The 21,157-nt window shown below is 44.1% G+C and overlaps 1 protein-coding gene across 1 annotated transcript in view; it reads left to right on the top strand.

The window, feature by feature from the left end:
• The window catches only part of LOC145406461 (single-stranded DNA-binding protein 3-like), a 349,906-nt gene that overhangs the window by 83,661 nt on the left and 245,088 nt on the right, over positions 1–21,157 (top strand). The window lies entirely within an intron of this gene.

Raw genomic sequence — 21,157 nt, 5'->3', positions numbered from 1 at the left:
GATAGGAGTAGAGAAGAGAGGAGAGGAGAGGAGAGAAGAAAGGAGAGGAGAGGGAAGAAGGGAAGAGAGAATTAGCACATTAAATAACGAGAGATGGGGACAGTTATAATAAAAGAAAGAGAAAAGCGTTTATACTAATTAATATAAACCAATGAGGAAGATGGTGATAAGGAAGGGGAGGGGGAGAAAAAGGAGGTGAGAGAGAGAGAGAGTGGTTAGAATTACGCACGTTCATAAAGACAAAAGGAAATGAAGGAAAAAAGGAAGGAAGAAACTGAAAATGATCAAGAAAGTTAGAAGATTATAGGAAGTGAAAAAAGGAAGTAAGGAAGGCAGAGAGAAGGAAAGAAGGAAGTTAGTGAAGTAAGGAAGAAAGGGAGTAGCGAAGTAATTAATGAAGGGAGGAAGCGAAGTAAGTAATGAGGGAAGGAAGGAAGTGGCTGAAGTGAAGGAAGGAAGGACGATAGCGTAGTGATCGATTTGTTATCACTGGTTATCTGCACGTCCCTACTGTTTGCTGATGGCTTATCTTGCTCCACAAGCCACGGTGGAGGGGGTGGGGGTGGAGGGGAGGGGAGTGGAGGGATTGGGGTGGAGGGGAGGGGAGTGGTGGTGGAGGGGAGGAAAGAGGAGTGGGGGTGGAGGGGAGGGGAGGGGAGTGGAATGGAGGGAAAGGGAGTGGAAGGAGTGGGGGTGGAGGGGATGGGAGGGGAGTGGAGGTGGAGGGGAGGGGAGGGGAGGGGAGGTTGAAGGGAGGGGAGGAAGTTGATTTGGGGTAGAGGGATGTAGAGTAAGGATAGAGGATTGGATGGATTGTGTGTGTGTGTGTGTGTGTGAGAGAGAGAGAGAGAGAGAGAGAGAGAGAGACGGGGGAGGGTCAGATAAGGTGAAAGTAGGGGGGGAGGGGGGATGGTGAAAACACGTGCAAAACAACCTGAAGGGCAAAGGTTAAGAAAAGAGAAATGGTATTGGATTGTTTATAAGACATAGGATGAGGGATAAGGAAGGGCAATAAGGAAGGAAGAGGCAGGGGAGACAGTAGAAGGAGGATGGAAGAAAAAGGATGGAGGAGAGAGTAAAAGGAAGAGAATAGGGAAGGGTGGATGATAGAAAAAAATAGCATGATAGGTGGATTAAAAATGAACATTTATTGAAGGGAAGAAAGCTAGAAGACAGTGGATAGAGGAAGGAACAGAACGTCAAAATAGTGTGAAAAGACTAAGGATGAGTAGATGAATATAAGGGGGGAAAGGATAGGTGGATTAGGCCAGACAAGTTGCAGAGAGTGTAGTGGAAGGAGGAAAACAATAGGTAGTGCATGGAGGAAGGATGAAAGAGATGCATGGGAGAGTAAAAGGTGAGTGTAAGGGTGGGGAGAGTGCATGATACAGAGTGAGAGGATTGGTCAGGTGGGATAGAGGGCGTGTTTTGGAAGGAAGAAGGATAGGGAATAGTATTTGAAGGATGACAGATACAGGACAAGGAAGGTTAGAAGGAGGGTGAAGGGACAGGAGAGAGTGGATAGTAGGAGGAAGGGAATTGTGTGGTGCTGGTGGATTAGGAAAGTTAGAGAGAAAAAAAAATAATAATAATAACTGAAATTTTGGAAAGGTGACCCAAGAAAGTCAAAATAACGTTATAGCAGTGAGAAAGAGGGAGGAGGAGTAGGGGTAGGGGGCCGGGAAAGGTGAGAGGTTGGGCGTATTGTATAGAGTATGGGAGGGGGAGGGGGAGGGGGCGGTGAAGGAAAGTTGAAAGGGTATGATGTGTGGGTGGGTGTGGGGAAGGAGAGAGAGGTGGGAAGGGGGAGGTGAAAAATAAGGAGACTGAAAAGGGCATATAAGCGAGAGAGAGAGAGAGAGAGAGAGAGAAGGGGGGGGGAATGTGTACGGGTGTCAGGAGGGGGAAAAGGACTTAGATTAGTTGAAGAATTGAATAGAAAAAAGGAAGAATCATGCGTCTTTATCGGTTGCGTGGAAGGGTATGGGACGCTGTGTAAGATTTTATGAGGACGGGGTGGAAGAGAATGATTTGGAAAGTAGTGGTGGACGTTAAAAAAGAATAAGATGGGGAGGACATGGGATTGGGAACAGTTTATGGGGGTGTAGGGAGAGAAGAGGGTGGGAATGGGAAGTTGCATGGATGGACAGGGAGTGTATGAGAGGATGTATGGAGAGAATAGGGTTGGAAGAATTGAAAGGGGGTGGTTGGGGTGCAGTAGTGAGGGAGATTGAAAAGGTGACAGGATGATTGACTTGCTGTTGAAGAAGGGGGTAGGTGGGAGTAAGGGACGGGGTGAGAAAGGTGGGACAGAGAAGGGGTAGGGTAGATGAAGAGGAGTAACAGTTGAGATTGAAAAAGGGAAAAGGAATGTGTGTTGGAGGAAGGGGCAGAGAGAGAAAAATGGGGGGGGGGGAAGTGAGTGTGTGTGTGTGTGTGTGTGTGTGTGTGAAGGTGCATGCGAGTAGAGAAGACAAACATGGAAGTAGTTGCAAAGGAGTTTAAGCGAACGATGATTGCAAGGGGCAGAAGAAGATTGATGTGGCTTGTTGATTTGCAGTTGCAGAGTGTGGTGTGCCGGGAGGGTGAAATCATGCGTGGGAATGAAGAAAAATATGAGTTGCAAAAAGTCCGATGGAGGTAGTCTGTGTTAACCTTTTCAATGTGAGGATTTATTTGTGTGTGTGTGTGTAGATTATTTTTGAGAGGTTTAATATAGTTTTCATTTACTCTTTCAGAATTGTTTTTGTCTGTCAGTAACTAGATTAAAATATATATATATATAAAAGAGGGTAACCGTTATCATATTGAAGGAGAGAGAGAGAGGGAGAGAGAGAGAGAGAGAGAGAGAGCGCATGAAGAATGAAAGCGATAAAGGTGGTAGGGCAAAGCGGACACCACGGAAGGGAACAAAACACCAAATAGATAGATAGATTGATAGACGTGTGAGGTTTTGGGAGACAGCAGAGGGTAGAGGTCATGTATAGAGTTAGATAGATAGACAGATAGATGTGAGAACGTGGGAGGTATGTAAGGAAGAAAGCAGAGGTTGGAGGAAGATAGACAGATTGATAGATATGGGAACGTGGGAGGTATGTAAAGGAGACAGCAGAGGTTAGAGGTCATGTAAAGAGATAGATAGGTAGATAGATAAATAGATTGCGAACGTGGGCGATGTACAAGAGAGCAGAGGTTAGAGGTAGATAGATATAGATTGATAGACAGATAGGTATGGGAACGTGGGAGGTATGTAAGGAAAGACACCAGAGGTTAGAGGCAGTGTATAGATAGATTCATGTGAGAAACTAGGAGATATGTATGGGAATGCTGGGAGAACGAGGTATATATGTATGTATGTATGCATGTATGTGTGTGCATGTATGTATGTATGTTTGCGGGTATGTATGTGTGTGTGTATGTATATATGTATGTAGGTAGGTAGGTGGGGGAGGCAACACAACATACATGTATAAACTGATAGATAGATAGGTAGATAGAGACAGATAGATAGATTTTCGGTAACTCGGACAGATCGATAGATAGGGAGACACCGCAGCTCACAAGCAAAGTTAGATAGATAGATATAGATAGATAAATGACCATAGATTTGCACGATACATATTGCATATTTTAAATCCGTGTCAACCTTGCATATTAATTCTCAGCATTTGTCACGCCACAGCATACGCATCACTTTTCAATAACCTACTTATCCAAACTCCCATACATACACCATACACATATTTGTTTGTCTGTCGTTTTGTCTGTTTATGAATCTGTTTACCGCCTACCGCACTTCTGTCTGTCTATCTGTCATTCTGTCTCTGTGTATCTGTGTCTGTCTGTCTAAACACTGCGTCTATATATCTAGCTATATCGATCTTTGCCTATTATATATATCTCAACTTTCCTCCTCGTCCTCCTCCTCCTCCTCACCCCATATCCATAGTGAAGAGGCAGAAATAATGGCTTATATAATCGTATTGGATTATGATGATGTTCAATAGTTGAAGGTGATGCAGGTTATTAAAGGTGTTTCAAGGTTGCTCTCTCTCTCTCTCTCTCTCTCTCTCTCTCTCTCTCTCTCTCTCTCTCTCTCTCTCTCTCACACACACACACACACACACACACACACACACACACACACACACACACACACACACACACACACACACACACACACACACACACGCACGCACACACACACACACACACACACACACACACACACACACACACACACACACACACACACACACACACACACACACACGCAACCTTGACGCACCACACAGATGCACATAAACACACACACACACACTGTTGTAGACGCTCACAAGCACGCGAACTTCAAACACAAACACGGGGTCTCTCTCTCTCTCTCAACACACACACACACACACACACACACACACACACACACACACACACACACACACACACACACACACACACACACACACACACACACACACACACACACACACACACACACACACACACACACACACACACACACACACACACACACCTATTGATCGGGGTAAATAATGCATGAGAATTTTATCGGAGTGACCCCTTCAATCCGCACCCACACCCACACCCGCGCTTGTTACCCACACCCACACTTATCCGCACCCACGCTTACTATCCACACCCATGCTTGCTATCCACACCCGTACTTGTTACCTACTCCTGTGCTTTCTGTTTACATCCGCTCCAGTTATTCACACCCACACTTGCTACCCACACCTATGGCTTTCCACACCCACACTTGCTATACACACCACTTATCCACATCCAGTTAAGCTTAATGTCCCCTGGGTTTGCTATTTGCACCCACAATACCTGCCCACACCTGCACCCACACCGTTACCCGCACTTATATCCACATCCACACCACACCAGGCGCCTACACCCACACAGGCATCCACACCCGCGTTCACTCTTGTTACACTTACTACCCACCCTCACCCACACCCACACCGACACATGACCACCTGTTTGCATCTGACACCCACACCAGTATCCACCTCCCATCCATACCCACACCCACTAGCCACACTGCTGCCCATATCATCATCATCATCACCACCACTATCCACACACACCCACTTCTATCCAACCTTCGCACAGCCATATCCACTCACTCCCACACCTGTCTACCCACACCCACCCACACTTACACTCCTTAATCACACCCACGCATCATAGTGGTGAAGTCTTGAGAAACACGATAGCATCTTATTAGTTCTTAGCAGGTAATTTCCTTCATCTTAAGGAACTCTTTTCTACCTGAAGGGGTTACATAGGTCTCCAGTAAACCCTCTTTACTAATGAAAATCCATCCAGGGGCATAATAAAATCCCCTATCTTTAGCACAAGCAAGTAATAATAATAATAATAATAATGGAAATGGTAACAATAATAATAATAATAATAATAATAATACAATGGGACTACTACAACAACTACTACTGTTACTACTGCTACTAATAAATAAATAAATCAAGTGCTTTCATTATTGGTGTTGAAGTGTTTAATATCGCAGTGACTTTTGACTTTTCCATTCAGGATATCGCCATTTTTATCACCACGCCAATCATACATACATACACAGGCGTAGATATACATTTTTCTGTGTGTGTGTGTGTGTGTGTGTGTGTGTGTACTTTTTCTTTTTATTGTATTAGAATGTGTGTGCGTATTTTTTGTTGTTGTATTAGAATTGTGTGTGTGTGTGTGTGTGTGTGTGTGTGTGTGTGTGTGTGTACGTATTTAGTTACGTTTTTCTGTACATTACATATTGTTTGGATGTTTTATATAATGTTTACACGTGTTGATAATCTGTTGACGCACGTGTGTATATATTCTTTTAACGCGTGTATATAGATTTGGTTCAGGTGTATATATATATATATATGTATCTGTTTACAGGTATTTTCAGTTTGTTTACATGCGAGTGAATTTACTGTTTACACATTTTTTTATTTTTATACGTGTACTGTACATATTTTTGTTTACCTGTAATTACCTGTCGGGGGGAGGGGGAGGGGGAAGGGGGATGTGTACTGTATATGCGACGGGGAGGGGGTGGGGGAGGAGTGGATGGTTTCGGGAAGGGAGCGGGGGGGTGTAGGGGTGTTGGTGGTGGGGGAGGGAGGGGGATGCGTAGTGGTGGTGGTGGTGGTGGTGGAGGAGGGGGATGCGTAGTGGTGGTGGAAGGGATCGAGGGGGTGTTGGTGGTGGGGAAGGGAGGGGGATGTGTGGTGGTGTTGGTGGTGGGGAAGGGAGGGGGATGTGTAGTGGTGGTGGTGGTGGGGAAGGGGAATTAACACACAGGGCACTTGTGAAGGTAAAATTAACTGAACTGATACTGTCACAATACCGCAGCCAGGGAAAGTAGTACCGATAGTCGTAGTAGTAGTAGTCATTGTACGAATAGTGGTCGTAAATCGTAATGGTCGTAGTACCAGTAATCATTAGGACGGTAGTGGTGATGGTGGTGGTGGTGGTAGTATTAGTAGTAGTAGGGATGTAGAAATACTTGCCCTGGTAACCCTAATAGCACGGGGCTAGTAAGTGTAGGCTAGTCACAGTAATGATGGTAATAATAGAGAAATAACGCATTATCATTCACTTCTTGTTAAAGGTTGGGAAATAGTGAATTAATGTGACGTAGGCCAAGACACAGATTATCACCCTAAAATAATAATGATAATAATAATAATAATAATAATAATAATCTTCACTCTTCAATAATAATAATGATTATGATAATAATAATAATGATTGTAATAATAATAATAATAATAATAATTGTAATAATAATAATTGTAATAATAATAATAATAATACCGTAGTAGTAGTAGTAGTAATAATAATAATAATAATAATAATAATAATAATAATAATAATGAGATCAAGAGAAGTAAACAAAATATCCCTTCACCCCGAGGACGTAATATCAGGTTTTATTGTTGCATTTTCCTGTCGATATTTTTTTTCTCTAGCGTAGACGAGGCTTTTCAAACTAGATGGGTAAATTACAATCGTTATTAACACCATGATTAGGATTTGGATGTATTTGTGATCATTATTTTTTAGTGTAACAGTGTGATTGGTGTAGGTGAGTGTGTTATTGTTGTGTGTGTGTGAAAGAGTGTGATTGCAGTGTGTGTGTGTTTGAGAGTGTGATTGTAGTGTGTGTGTGTGTGTGTGTGTGTGTGTGTGTGTGTGTGTGTGTGTGTGTGTGATTGTAGTGTGTGTATGAGGGTGTATGATTGTGGTGTATGTTAAGAGTATGATTTCAGTGTAACAGAATGATTGGTGTATATAAGAGTATGATTGTAGTGTGTGTGTATGATGAAGTATTGTATGATTGTAGTGTGTGTATGAGGGAGTATGATTGTAGTGTGTATATGAAGGAGTATGATTGTAGTGTGTGTGTATGATGAAGTATTGTATGATTGTAGTGTGTGTATGAGGGAGTATGATTGTAGTGTGTGTATGAACATAAGAACATAAGAAGAGAGGATAACTGCAGTAGGCCGGTTGGCCCATGCTAGGCAGCTCCTAGAAGAGTAACTGAACTACTAGAATGAGATAAGGATAGCAAAGAAGAAGGCTCTCCCCCGCCCTCCAAACCCTCCAGCCGAAGCCGGCAGGAAAAAGTCAGAAAGAACACCACGCCGTATAGAAAAACTGGCGTGGACATTTTACAGGAAAGTGTGAAAGGAGAATAGAGACTATCATAGTGTAACCTGAAAAGAAAATTTATTTTTTAGTTAGTATTGGTTATAATATTTTCTTTATTCTATATCCACCCCTTATTTGTCATATGCTTATCTAGCCTATGCTTGAAACTCTCAATGGAAGAGGCAGCAACTACTTTACTAGGTAGCTTATTCCATTCGTCTACTACTCTATTACCAAACCAATTTCTACCGATTTCCTTTCTGAAACTGAATTTTTCTAGTTTGAAACCATTATTTCTAGTTCTATCCTGTATGCTCACTTTAAGTACCTTGCTAATATCTCCCTTATTTATACCATTCATCCACTTAAAAACCTCAATTAAGTCTCCCCTTACTCTACGCCTCTCTAGCGAATGCAGACTTAGTCTTTTCAGTCTGTCTTCATATGACAGGTTCCTGGACGTCATGTATCATTTTAGTCATTCTTCTCTGTACATTTTCTAACGAATTAATATCCATTCTATAGTAAGGACACTAAAATTGTACTGCGTAGTCTAAATGTGGCCTTACTAATGCTAGATAAAGTTTCAGTATTACTTTAGATGATCTATTGCTCACGCTTCTCGAAATAAATCCTAGGACCCTATTTGCTTTATTTCTCGCATTAATGCACTGTTGCCTAGGTTTAAGGTCGTTACTAATCATAACTCCTAGATCTCTCTCGCATTCCGATTTGCTAATTTCTTTGTTATCTAAGCTGTATTTAGTATCTCCAATGGTCTTGCCTACGTTAAGTACTTTACATTTTTCAACGTTAAATTCCATTTGCCAAGTTTTAGACCATTTGGACAATGTATCGAGGTCTTTTTGTAAGTAATGGCAATCGTCAGTCGAGTTAATGATACGCCCTATTTTTGTATCGTCGGCAAATTTGCTGATTCTGCTATTGACTCCTAAGTCTAGATCATTTATATATATGATAAATAATAAGGGACCGAGTACTGAACCCTGTGGTACACCGCTAGTTACTAATCCCCAGTCCGACTTAGTTCCATTTATTAATACTCTCTGCTTTCGTCCTTTCAGCCAGGATTCTATCCATTTTAAGATATCGCCGTCTATACCGTGTGCTCGAACCTTCTAACTAACCTTTCGTGTGGGACTCTATCAAAAGCTTTACTAAAGTCCAGATAAATAACATCGTAAGCTTTATCGCTATCTACTGCCTCATAGACCTCCGAGTAGAATGACAACAAATTTGTGAGGCAGGATCGTCCTTGCCGAATCCGTGCTGACTTTCGTTTATAAGATTAAATCTTTCTAAGTGTTCTCTAATCTTATTTGCCAAAATTGACTCTAACATTTTTCCTACTATTGACGTTAGACTTATCGGACGATAATTCGACGCAGCTGATTTATCACCCTTTTTAAAGATGGGCACTACGTTTGCGGTTTTCCACGCCTCTGAACTTCTCCTGAACTTAAAGAGTCATTAAATAACGTTAAAAGTGGCTGACATAATTCTTTGGTTTCTTTTATAATTTTTGCATATATATCGTCCGGACCTGGCGATTTTTGAGGTTTTAACTTGTTAATTTCTTTCAATACGTCCTCCTTACTAATGGTTATTTTACTAAGAATATTTTCCGTATTCTCATGGTAAATATTTGCTGCTTGAGGGACCAGGCTTAGATTTTCCTTGGTGAATACTGATATGAAATAATTATTTAGGATGGAGCACATTTCTTTATCTTCACTGGTAATGTCACCTGATTCTGTTCTGAGTGGTCCTATCCTATCTTTATTTTTCGTTCGGTACATTTGATAAAAACCCTTGGGGTTTACTTTTGATTCACTTGCAACCTTAATTTCATAACTTCTCTTTGCTTTTCTTATCTCCCTCTTTACTTCTCTATTTAAAATTGTGTACCGGTTACGTAAGTGTTCCTCTCCACGTTTTATTTTTCTATATATTCCTTTCCTTTGGCCTATGAGAGATTTTAATCTGTTGTTTAACCATCTTGGTTCTGAATTGTTAGTTCATATAGTGTGTATATGAAGGAGTGTGATTGCAGTGTATATATGAAGGAGTGTGATTGTAGTGTATATATGAAGAAATATCAATGTAGTGTGCATATGAAGGAGTATCATTGTAGTGTGTATGATAAAATGTTGTATGATTGTGGTGTTGATGAAGGAGTATGATTGTGGTGTAGATGAAGGAGTATGATTGTGGTGTATATTAGGTATGATTTAGGGGAGGGTGGTCATTGATAAGACTCTATACATCACAGTTGGGTCGATTGTTGTGGTGTGGGTGTGGTTGGTGTGGGTGTATTTCCGTTGTGGCGTCGAGTGTTGCGCTGGGTGTGTTGTGTTGGGCAGGGCAGGACAGGGAAGGGTAGGGTAGGGGAGCGCGGGGCAGGGCAGGGCTGTACAGGAGAGGGTAGGGAAGGGCAGGACAGGGCATGCAGTTCAAATTTGGGTATAGTGACTTGGAGTAGAAAAAGAGAAGGGATTGTTAGGTAATAGGCTGGGGATTGGTGAGTGGAGAGTGAATGGAGTGAGGAAAGGAGAAGTTCAGTGGAGTGGGGTGAAGTTCTGTGAGATGAGTTGGGGTAAGTTTAAGAGGGAATAAGAGAGGTGGAATAGGGTGGGATGGGGTTGGGTTTTGTAGAGTGAAATAGGTTGAATGATGGTTTGTGCATTTCGGAGACAGGAAAGGTTGTGTGGGGTGAATGCAGTGGGTTGGGTGTTTTGTGCATATGTGGCGGGGTGGGGTGGGGTCAGGCTGGTTGAGTCAGGCAGCTTGAGGCGGGGCGAGAAAGAAGATAGCGGATGGGGGTGTGAAATGGGGCAGGGTGGGGCGGGGCGGAATATGTACTGGGTCATACATGGTGGGACGGGACGGGGCGGGGCGGGGCGGGGCGGGGCGGAATGTGTTTTAGGTCATACACGACGGGGTGGGGTGGGATGGAGTGTGAGTCGGGTCATGCATGGTGGGGCAGGGCAGGGTGGGGTGGGGTGGGTGGAGTGTGTACCGGGTCATGCATGGCGGGGCGGGGCGGGGCGGGGCGGGGCCGGATGGTCGTTAGCCAGCAGCACAAACACTGCCTCCCGCCTGAAATTTCAAGCTTGTCATATTGATCCCACACGTATTGTATCGCAGGTGTGGAAGGTGTAGAGGGGGTTCGACAGGTGTGTGGCTGGCATGGGAGGTGTAAGATGGGTGATGGAGGTGTGTCAGTTGTGTAGTTGGTGTGGTGTAGGTGTATAGGGAAGGTGTGGGTGAGACTGTGTGTGGAGATGACAGGAATATTGGTGAAGATTACAGTTTCTGACTCTGATACTTTTGTGTTCGGGAAAGATAGTGTTGGATGTGTAAAATGGGCTTCTGTGAATTTGTATAATGGATGGAAGACAAACGTGATGCAGATGTGGATGTGTGGCAAATGTGTGTGTGTGTTTAGCAGATGTGGATGTGTGGCAGGTGTGTGTGTGTGTTTAGCAGATGTGTAGATGTTGCAGGGCGAAATCTGATTAAATGTGGAACTGTGTACATACGTGGATAAGTGCAAGATGAAAATGCTCTGTGGATGAAAATAGTGTGGAGCGTCTAATAAGGATCAAGTGGAGGTGATGGTGGTAGTGGGAGTGGGGACATGTGGATGTGGTAGGGTATAGTGTCTGGTGTGGATAATTGTGGATAAAGCAAGAACCATAGGAGTAAAGTGAGGATGGTGAGTGGGTGAGGATGAAATTTTGAGGCGGTTGTCAATCTGAAGTCCAGAGTGGTGGGGAGGAGAGAGGCAGGTGTGGGTGTGACAGGTGTGTGGGTGTGTGACAGGTGTGTGGGTGTGGATATATGACAGGTGTAAATGTGAAAGGTGTGTGGATGTGTGACAGAAATTGAATGTGAAAGGTGTGTGGATGTGTCTTGGGTGTGTAGTGTAATGTGGATAAGCTAGACCACAAGCGTAAGGTGAGGATATGTTGTGGATATAATGGATATGAAAATTTGAGGCCCTTGTCTGTCTGTGGAGGTTGAGGGTGGAGTGGTGTTGTGGATACGTTTGGATGCCTGAAATTTAATGTGGATGAGCCAGACCACAATCATAAAGAGAGAATACGATGTGGATGAAGAGGTGAAAATTTTAAACACCTGTCTATGTGGTAGGGATAGGTAGGGTGGATGAGGTGTTAATTGTAGATGGTGACCAGGTGTGGTTCGACAGGTAATGGGCAGGTAAGTTTATGTCAAGGTGGATGGTTGGGTATGATTGAGCCAGGGAGGGTGAGTGAGACGGGCTAGGGTGACGTGTGTGGAATTTAGGAGTAGGGAAATGGGATGTTCAATGAAGGAAATTGGGGACAAAATGATAAAAGAAGAAAACAGGAAAGTGAAGAAGAAAGTAAGAGATCATGAGAGGGAAAAATGTGGAGAAATGAGAGCTAAAATGGTCAAAAGAAAGAGAGTGAGAATAACTGGAGGTCTTGTGTGAGGAGTGATGTGGAAATAGTAGTAGTAGTAGTAGAGAGAGAGAGAAGAAAAGAGAATAAGTAGTGCAAGAAGGAATAAAAGAAGAGAAAGGCAAGGGGAAGGGGAGTGTGTAACAAGATTGTGTAGGGTGTGGAAGAATTATTTGGAGGAGAAGAGGTCCCAGGAAAAGCATTAAAGGAGTCAGGGAAATTGGAGAGAGGACAGAGGTGAAGTGGAGAGGTGGAATTTAGAATATATATGATGTGGAAGGACTGTGGAAGAAATAATCGTGATAATAATAGTCGTCGTCGTTGGCATCGTCATCATCATCATCGTCGTCGTTGTCATCATCATCATCATCATCATCATCATCATCATCACCACCACCATCATTATCATCATTGTCGTCGTTGTCATCATCATCATCACCACCACCATCATTATCATCATTGTCGTCGTTGTCATCATCATCATCACCACCACCATCATTATCATCATTGTCGTCGTTGTCATCATTATCATCATCATCATCATCATCAGGAAGATAAATGGGAATTATAAGAAAAAGTAAATAAAAATAGGGGAAGGCAGATTAATGGAGAAACTGAAGGAAAAAAAAAAGAAGAAAAGAATAGACACAGGGTGAAATAAGTCAAGGAAGAAAATGAGAGAGAGAGAGTAAAGATTTTTTGGTCGTAGTACAAGAGTGAGGTGGGATGTTAAGGACAATATATGCGAGTGAGGGGAGGGTAGGGGAAAGGGGTGGGGGGAAGGGAGGGGAAGGGGGAAGGGAGGGGAAGGGGGAAGGGGGGTTATTGATTCCTTCCCTAGCAGTGACAAATGACCAGAGGGAGTAGCAGTCTCTCTCTCTCTCTCTCTCTCTCTCTCTCTCTCTCTCTTTCATTTGGTTTTTGTTATATAGTTTTTGTCAATTTACCATTCCTTCTTGACATGTTTCTGTTTCTGGCAATTTGTTTTATTCAATCTTTTCCCCAAGTTTAACATATTGAATTTTTTTTTTCCCATTATGCCATCCCTTTTTATATGTTTTTTCTTTGCATATTCCAGTTTTTTTTTCTGCCTTTTTTTTTTTTTTTTTTTTTGGCCTGTACGGTTTTTGACATCGATATTTTTGCATTGGTCTCTCAAACGATCATCTTGTCTTATGGTCTCCAGGTGCATCTTAGAAGGAGAGAGACTGATTCTTGGGAACATCTCACACAAGGTTAAGACAGTGGAAGTAGGCCAAGGAAGGGAAAAACAAAGCTAAGAGTAGTGAGAGAAGTAGAGGAGAGTTGAGAGGGATGTGGAAGGGGGTTGATTGAGTTGATAGATGGTTGGGTAGTTAAGAGATGCAGTGGGAGACAAGGGAATGTTGAATTAGAAAGACAGGATTGTGGAAATGCGCTAGAAAAGGGAAAAAGTAAAGGCAGAAGGAAGATTAATGAGAAAGAGCAAAGAGGAGGGTGGCAGAGAGAGGAGTAGTGGATGGGTAGATAGGCAGGGTAGATAGAACGGTAGACAGAGAAGAAATTGAACTGGGAGGGAACAGAAAAAGTCTACTCACATATATAAAAAAAAGGAGAGAGAAATAAAAAGATACAGAAGAAATTTATAGAGGAATGTAGGCGACAGGGGTGATTATGAAAGTGGTGATGGAAGGGTGACAGGGTACTAGCAGTTGATGACAGGGTAGGGAGGGCAGGGGGGTCATGTGAGGAGGGGTTGGGGGGAGGGGAGGGGGAAGGGACAAGGTGACAGGTACGATTCTTTAAGGTACGGTACAGCTGGCAAAGGCTTACGGTACACAGTTTGTCAAGGGATCTCCGCACCGCTTGCTTAGATGGTCAGAGTAGGAGGGTCAGGAAGTTCTAAGATATTTATGAAGATGCGGGAAAAGGATAGACGATTATCATATGTGGGTTTGTACTGCAAGGATAGGAAGAGGATAGAAAGTTGTGGAATTTAATTGAACAGTAGGTGATACGATACATAGGCCTACAGGTAAATAGCCTATGCATGTGAAAATTAATCAGAATAGGCCTATGGGTTATAAGAACATGCGGTAAAGACAAGGTGACAGCAGCTTAAGATACTGAAAAACTTGCAAGAAAAAAATGAGAATATGGAATGGTAAACTAAATAGCATAGCAAGAAAATTATTTGAAATTTGAGTAAACGTAAAAAAAAAAAAATGCTGGATTACCTCGGGGAAAAAAAATACCATACGTACATTAGGTGAGTAAAAAAAAAAAAAAAAAAAAAAAAAAAAAAAAAAAAAAAAGTGAAGTAGACACGAAAAAAGCTGTAAGAAGATTTGCCTCTGTGATGGACAAGGGCAGTATTATGCGTCAGTGCATGAGGTCGATGGAAAATTAGGTGAAATGGGAGTCTGCAAATTTATTAAAAAAAAAAAAAAAAAAAATGACGTGCGAAAATTACGTGGGAAATAAGGTGGACTGAAAACATGTAAAGGTGAGGATAAAGTCTGGTTACGATGGGGCGTGATTAGCCTTAGTGGTAGTACCTGTAACACACGTAAGTAATTAGCAGTACCTTTAACACGTAAGTAATTAGCAGAACCTGTAACACACGTAAGTAATTAGTCATTTTAACCCCATCTGAACGTGAACCCTGTGGACTGCCCGTGAGAGAGAGAGGGGGGGGGAGGAGGTTGAAGGGGGGGAAAAAGAGAAGGGGGAGGAGTTCGGGGAAGGATGAGAGAAAAGGAGATGAAAGGGGAGAGAATAAAGAGAGAAGAGGGGAGGGAAGGGGAGAGGTAGTGACATCAGGGAGAAACATCAGACTTCGTTCCGTATGACGTCATTCCTCTGTGGCCATAACAAGCGTGGAATTAAATAGGGCAGTTTGTGGGACAGATTTACCCCCATTCCGGACCTCTTTCCACCCCCTTTCCTCCCCTTCCCTTCCCCTCCCCTGTCCTCCCCCACCTTCCCTCCCTCCTTTCCTTCCCTTCCTCCCTTCCCCTCTCCTCCCCCACCTTCCCTTCCTTCCTTCTCTCTCTCCCTTCCCTCTCCTTACCCTATTTTCTCCCTCCCCTCCCTTCTTTTCCTCCCCTCCCTCCTCGCTCCATCCCTTCCCTCTCCTCTCCTTCCCCTCCCTCTCCTCTCCTTCCCCACGCTACCATTCCCCCTCATCTCCCCTTTTCATCTCGCTTCCCCTTACCTCCTCTTCTCTTTTTCATCTCCCCTTCATTCTCTCTCTCCCCTCTTCCTCTTTTCTTGTCCTCTGATCTCCCCGTTTCACCTCCTCTCGCCCCCTTTCCCCCCCTCTCCCTTCCCCCCCTTTTTTTTTTCCCTTTCCCCTCATCCCAGTTCTCTCTCTCTCTCTCTCTCTCTCTCTCTCTCTCTCTCTCTCTCTCTCTCTTCCTCCATCCTCCCCCCCCCCCTTCCCGTCCGGCCGGCAACACTGCACAGTACTGCATCACGCACAGCACAGCACGGCACAGCTCACATCACCACATTATTATCACATCACAGCAAAACACAACACAGCACAACATAACCAATCACATCACAGCATATCACATCACCGTGCATAGGAACGTTTCAGAGCACACCACTCCAGCATAGCACAGCACAGCACAGCACAGCATACTAGTAGATGGCACCGGCAGTACAGCATATCATATCACATCAGATCACAGCATAATACACCATAGCACAGCACATCACAGCAAAATACACCACAGCACAGCACATCACAACACAGGTGGAGGCGACAGTGCAACATAATACATATAACACCGCAGAGCATCGCACAGCACAGCACAGCACAGCACAGCACAGCACAGCGCGGGGCATGGGCAGCGCGGGGGGTGGGGGGGGGGGCGGACGGGCAAGCAGACATGATTGCTGCAAACAACGTTACCGGGCAAATTTAAAAACATTTTTCGTATGGCGCTGGGAATGGACGATATTGTGTTCATAAAAACGAAAAGTTCATCTGCTAATGAAAAACGCATCGTGTCCAATCATGGGACGATCGGCTGGATTACCTGCTCTGCTCTCACCACCACCCCCTACCTCCCCCTCCCTCTCCCCCACTCCCCAATCCCCACTCATCTCCTCCACCCCCACCTGTCTCTCAGCCCACCTTTTCTCTCCTCACCCTCCGCATTTTTCTTTAATCTTTCTTCTTTATCTAAATCTCTCCCTTCCCATTCCCCCATCACTCCTCCCCACCTCTCTCTCACAACCTCCATTTTCTCTCGTCTCCCTCCTATCTTTCCCTCCCTTATCCCGCTTTCTCCACTGTTACTCCAATTCTTATTCGGTCCTTCCTTTCCCTTCTTCCTCTCCTTTTTCTCTCCCTCTCCTTTTTCTCTCCCTCTCCTTTTCCCTTCTTTCTCCTCTCCTTTCCTTTCCCTCTCCTCTCCCACCCCTTTGTTTTGCACTCCTCTCCTGTCATTCCCCTTCCTTCTCCCATTCCCCCACTTCCCTCCCCCTCCCGTTTCTCCTATCTCCTCTTATCCCCGTCTCTCTCTCTCTCTCTCTCTCTCTCTCTCTCTCTCTCTCTCTCTCCCCCCCCCACCCCTCCCCTCCCCGCTATTACCTTGTAATTCTCGTATACATTAAAATGTATTAAAGAATTACAGCGCCGCGTGGATCAGCTTCCCCGAGGCCGCCTGCATGTAAAAAAAAAAAAAAAAAAAAAAAAAAAAAAAGCCGGGCTAAAAAAAAATGCATTGCCGGCCAGCCCGTGTCGATGGTGTGTGATGATGGAGTGGCGGGGGGAGGGGAGGGGAGGGGTTGGGTTTAACAGGGAGGGGAGGGAAGGGTGTGGACATGTGTGAGGAGAGGGAGGGAGGGTGGAGTGGATGGGGAAGGGAAGGGTGTGGACATGTCTGAGGGGAGGGAGGGAGGGTGGAGTGGATGGGGAAGGGAAGGGTGTGGACATGTCTGAGGGGAGGGAGGGAGGGAGGGTGGAGTGGGTGGGGACGGGAAGGGTGTGGACATGTGCTAGGGGAGGGAGGGTGGGAGGGTGCAGTGGGTGGGGAAGGGAAGGGTGTGGATATGTGCTAGGGGAGGGAGGGTGGGAGGGTGTAGTGGGTGGGGAAGGGAAGGGTGTGGACATGTGTGAGGGGAGGGAGGGAGGGGTGTGGACATGTGTGAGGGGAGGGAGGGAAGTTAGGTGTGGTGGGGTGGGGTGGGGAGTTGAGCTGGGGGTGGAGGGAAGGGTGTGGACTTGTGAGGGTAGCGGGTTGGGGGAGGGCATAACTGGGGGAGGAGGGGTTTGGACATGTGTGAGGGGAGGGGGAGGGAGGTTTACCTGAGGATGGAGAGGAGGGATATGGACAGGTAATAGAGGGGGGAGGGGTGTGGCTATCTTGAGGTTAGGGTATTGGGAGAATGACAGAAGGGAGGGGGAACTGAATAGGGAGGAGGTGGAGGTGTGACTGAGGAGGAAGGGGTGCGGATTTGTGAGAGATGGAGAGAGAGAGGGGGGGGTTAGGAGGGGGAGGGGTGTAGATGTGTCAGAGGGGAAGGACGTTTTGGATGGGGATGGGATGGGGGATAGAGGAGAGAGAGGGGGAGAGAGGGGTCTAGACGAGAGAGAAGGAGGTAGAGGATGGTTGAGGTAGAGGCTGGGTTTAGGCGTGTGATGGGATGGGTAGGGAGAATGGAAGAGATGGGAAGGGGTGTGAGTGTAAAAATCTGAGGGGAGGGAAGGGAGAGGGGGAAGGGGAAGGGCTTATGAGTGGAAGAAGGAAATAAATAAATACAATGGGAGAGGGGAGTGAAGGGAGTAACTAGGAGAGGGTGAGGGGAAGTGGGGATTGTGAGTGGAGATGTTAAGACTGCGGGGAGTGGAGAGCATGAGGGGAGAGGGAGGGGAGTAGAGAGGGTGAGGGAGAAAGGAAAAGAAATTTATTGAGGAGAATGGGGAGGATGAGGAGAGAGAGAGAGGGGGGGGGAGTATGAGGGATGTGGAGTGAGTTAGAGGTGAAAGTTGGAGAAGGGGATGTGAGGGAGGGGACAGGTGAGGGATGAGAGGAATTAAGGGGTAGTGAGAGGGATGGGGCTGGGGTTGGAGGGTGAGGGTGAAACAAAGAGGATTAGAGAGAGGGCATGGAAGGGGTGGTAAGCAGGGTGAGGGCCAGAAGCTAGGGTGACGTGTGGTTTGGGTGCAGTATGAGTCAGGTAGGGTGAAGGTGAGTTTGAGAAGGCTAAGGTGAGAGTGGGCAGGTGAGGAAAGATTAGGTGGAAGGGTGAGGAAAATGTTGAGTGGAGATTGGTGAGGTAGAGTGATACTGAGACAAGATTTATGAAGGAAAGCAAGTAGCAGTAGACATAGTGATTCTTTTGACACGGTATTTTGAGTGGTAGGGGCATAAAATGAGATAATAACTACCTAACAACCACGTGATGAGGAACTGTGTAATTGAACCGAAGAAGATTGAGCCTAATTATTAGAAACGACAAAATGAAGTGACAGTGGAGTGAAACTGGATGAGATTTGGATGGGTGGGGGTGGGGGTGGGGGAATGGAGAAAAACTAAGAATAATTATGTGGGAACGTTAGAATGAGATAAAAAGGTGTGGGAGATGATGATGGGGCGGGGTGCGGCTGGGTGGAGAGGGGTGGGGATAGGGGTAAGTGGGTGGGGTGAGGGTGGGGATGGTTGGGGGCGGTGCAGTGATGGAGAATAAAGGAAAAAGTGAGGTTAACATAAGAACATAAGAACATAAGAAGAGAGGATAACTGCAGTAGGCCGGTTGGCCCATGCTAGGCAGCTCCTAGAAGAGTAACTGAACTACTAGAATGAGATAAGGATAGCAAAGAAGAAGGCTCTCCCCCGCCCTCCAAACCCTCCAGCCGAAGCCGGCAGGAAAAAGTCGGAAAGAACACCACGCCGTATAGAAAAACTGGCGTGGACATTTTACAGGAAAGTGTGAAAGGAGAATAGAGACTATCATAGTGTAACCTGAAAAGAAAATTTATTTTTGAATTAGTATTGGTTATAATATTTTCTTTATTCTATATCCACCCCTTATTTGTCATATGCTTATCTAGCCTATGCTTGAAACTCTCAATGGAAGAGGCAGCAACTACTTTACTAGGTAGCTTATTCCATTCGTCTACTACTCTATTACCAAACCAATTTCTACCGATTTCCTTTCTGAAACGGAATTTTTCTAGTTTGAAACCATTATTTCTAGTTCTATCCTGTATGCTCACTTTAAGTACCTTGCTAATATCTCCCTTATTTATACCATTCATCCACTTAAAAACCTCAATTAAGTCTCCCCTTACTCTACGCCTCTCTAGCGAATGCAGATTTAGTCTTTTCAGTCTGTCTTCATATGACAGGTTCCGGACGTCATGTATCATTTTAGTCATTCTTCTCTGTTCATTTTCTAACGAATTAATATCCATTCTATAGTAAGGACACCAAAATTGTACTGCGTAGTCTAAATGTGGCCTTACTAATGCTAGATAAAGTTTCAGTATTACTTTAGATGATCTATTGCTCACGCTTCTCGAAATAAATCCTAGGACCCTATTTGCTTTATTTCTCGCATTAATGCACTGTTGCCTAGGTTTAAGGTCGTTACTAATCATAACTCCTAGATCTCTCTCGCATTCCGATTTGCTAATTTCTTTGTTATCTAAGCTGTATTTAGTATCTCCAATGGTCTTGCCTACGTTAAGTACTTTACATTTTTCAACGTTAAATTCCATTTGCCAAGTTTTAGACCATTTGGACAATGTATCGAGGTCTTTTGTAAGTAATGGCAATCGTCAGTCGAGTTAATGATACGCCCTATTTTTGTATCGTCGGCAAATTTGCTGATTCTGCTATTGACTCCTAAGTCTAGATCATTTATATATATGATAAATAATAAGGGACCGAGTACTGAACTCTGTGGTACACCGCTAGTTACTAATCCCCAGTCCGACTTAGTTCCATTTATTAATACTCTCTGCTTTCGTCCTTTCAGCCAGGATTCTATCCATTTTAAGATATCGCCGTCTATACCGTGTGCTCGAACCTTTCTAACTAACCTTTCGTGTGGGACTCTATCAAAAGCTTTACTAAAGTCCAGATAAATAACATCGTAAGCTTTATCGCTATCTACTGCCTCATAGACCTCCGAGTAGAATGACAACAAATTTGTGAGGCAGGATCGTCCTTGCCTGAATCCGTGCTGACTTTCGTTTATAAGATTAAATCTTTCTAAGTGTTCTCTAATCTTATTTGCCAAAATTGACTCTAACATTTTTCCTACTATTGACGTTAGACTTATCGGACGATAATTCGACGCAGCTGATTTATCACCCTTTTTAAAGATGGGCACTACGTTTGCGGTTTTCCACGCCTCTGGAACTTCTCCTGAACTTAAAGAGTCATTAAATAACGTTAAAAGTGGCTGACATAATTCTTCTTTGGTTTCTTTTATAATTTTTGCATATATATCGTCCGGACCTGGCGATTTTTGAGGTTTTAACTTGTTAATTTCTTTCAATACGTCCTCCTTACTAATGGTTATTTTACTAAGAATATTTTCCGTATTCTCATGGTAAATATTTGCTGCTTGAGGGACCAGGCTTAGATTTTCCTTGGTGAATACTGATATGAAATAATTATTTAGGATGGAGCACATTTCTTTATCTTCACTGGTAATGTCACCTGATTCTGTTCTGAGTGGTCCTATCCTATCTTTATTTTTCGTTCGGTACATTTGATAAAAACCCTTGGGGTTTACTTTTGATTCACTTGCAACCTTAATTTCATAACTTCTCTTTGCTTTTCTTATCTCCCTCTTTACTTCTTTATTTAAAATTGTGTACCGGTTACGTAAGTGTTCCTCTCCACGTTTTATTTTTCTATATATTCCTTTCCTTTGGCCTATGAGAGATTTTAATCTGTTGTTTAACCATCTTGGTTCTGAATTGTTAGTTCTAAACGGTTTTGAAGGAATATATCTATCTTGGCCTCCGTATATTATATTTA

This window comes from Coenobita brevimanus, chromosome 70 (assembly GCF_032717465.1).
Source record: "Coenobita brevimanus isolate Jiangsu-jjx chromosome 70, ASM3271746v2, whole genome shotgun sequence".
Classification (NCBI taxonomy): Eukaryota; Metazoa; Arthropoda; class Malacostraca; order Decapoda; family Coenobitidae; genus Coenobita; species Coenobita brevimanus.
Note: the sequence above shows the minus strand (reverse complement) of the source record. Positions and strands in the feature narration are given on the sequence as shown.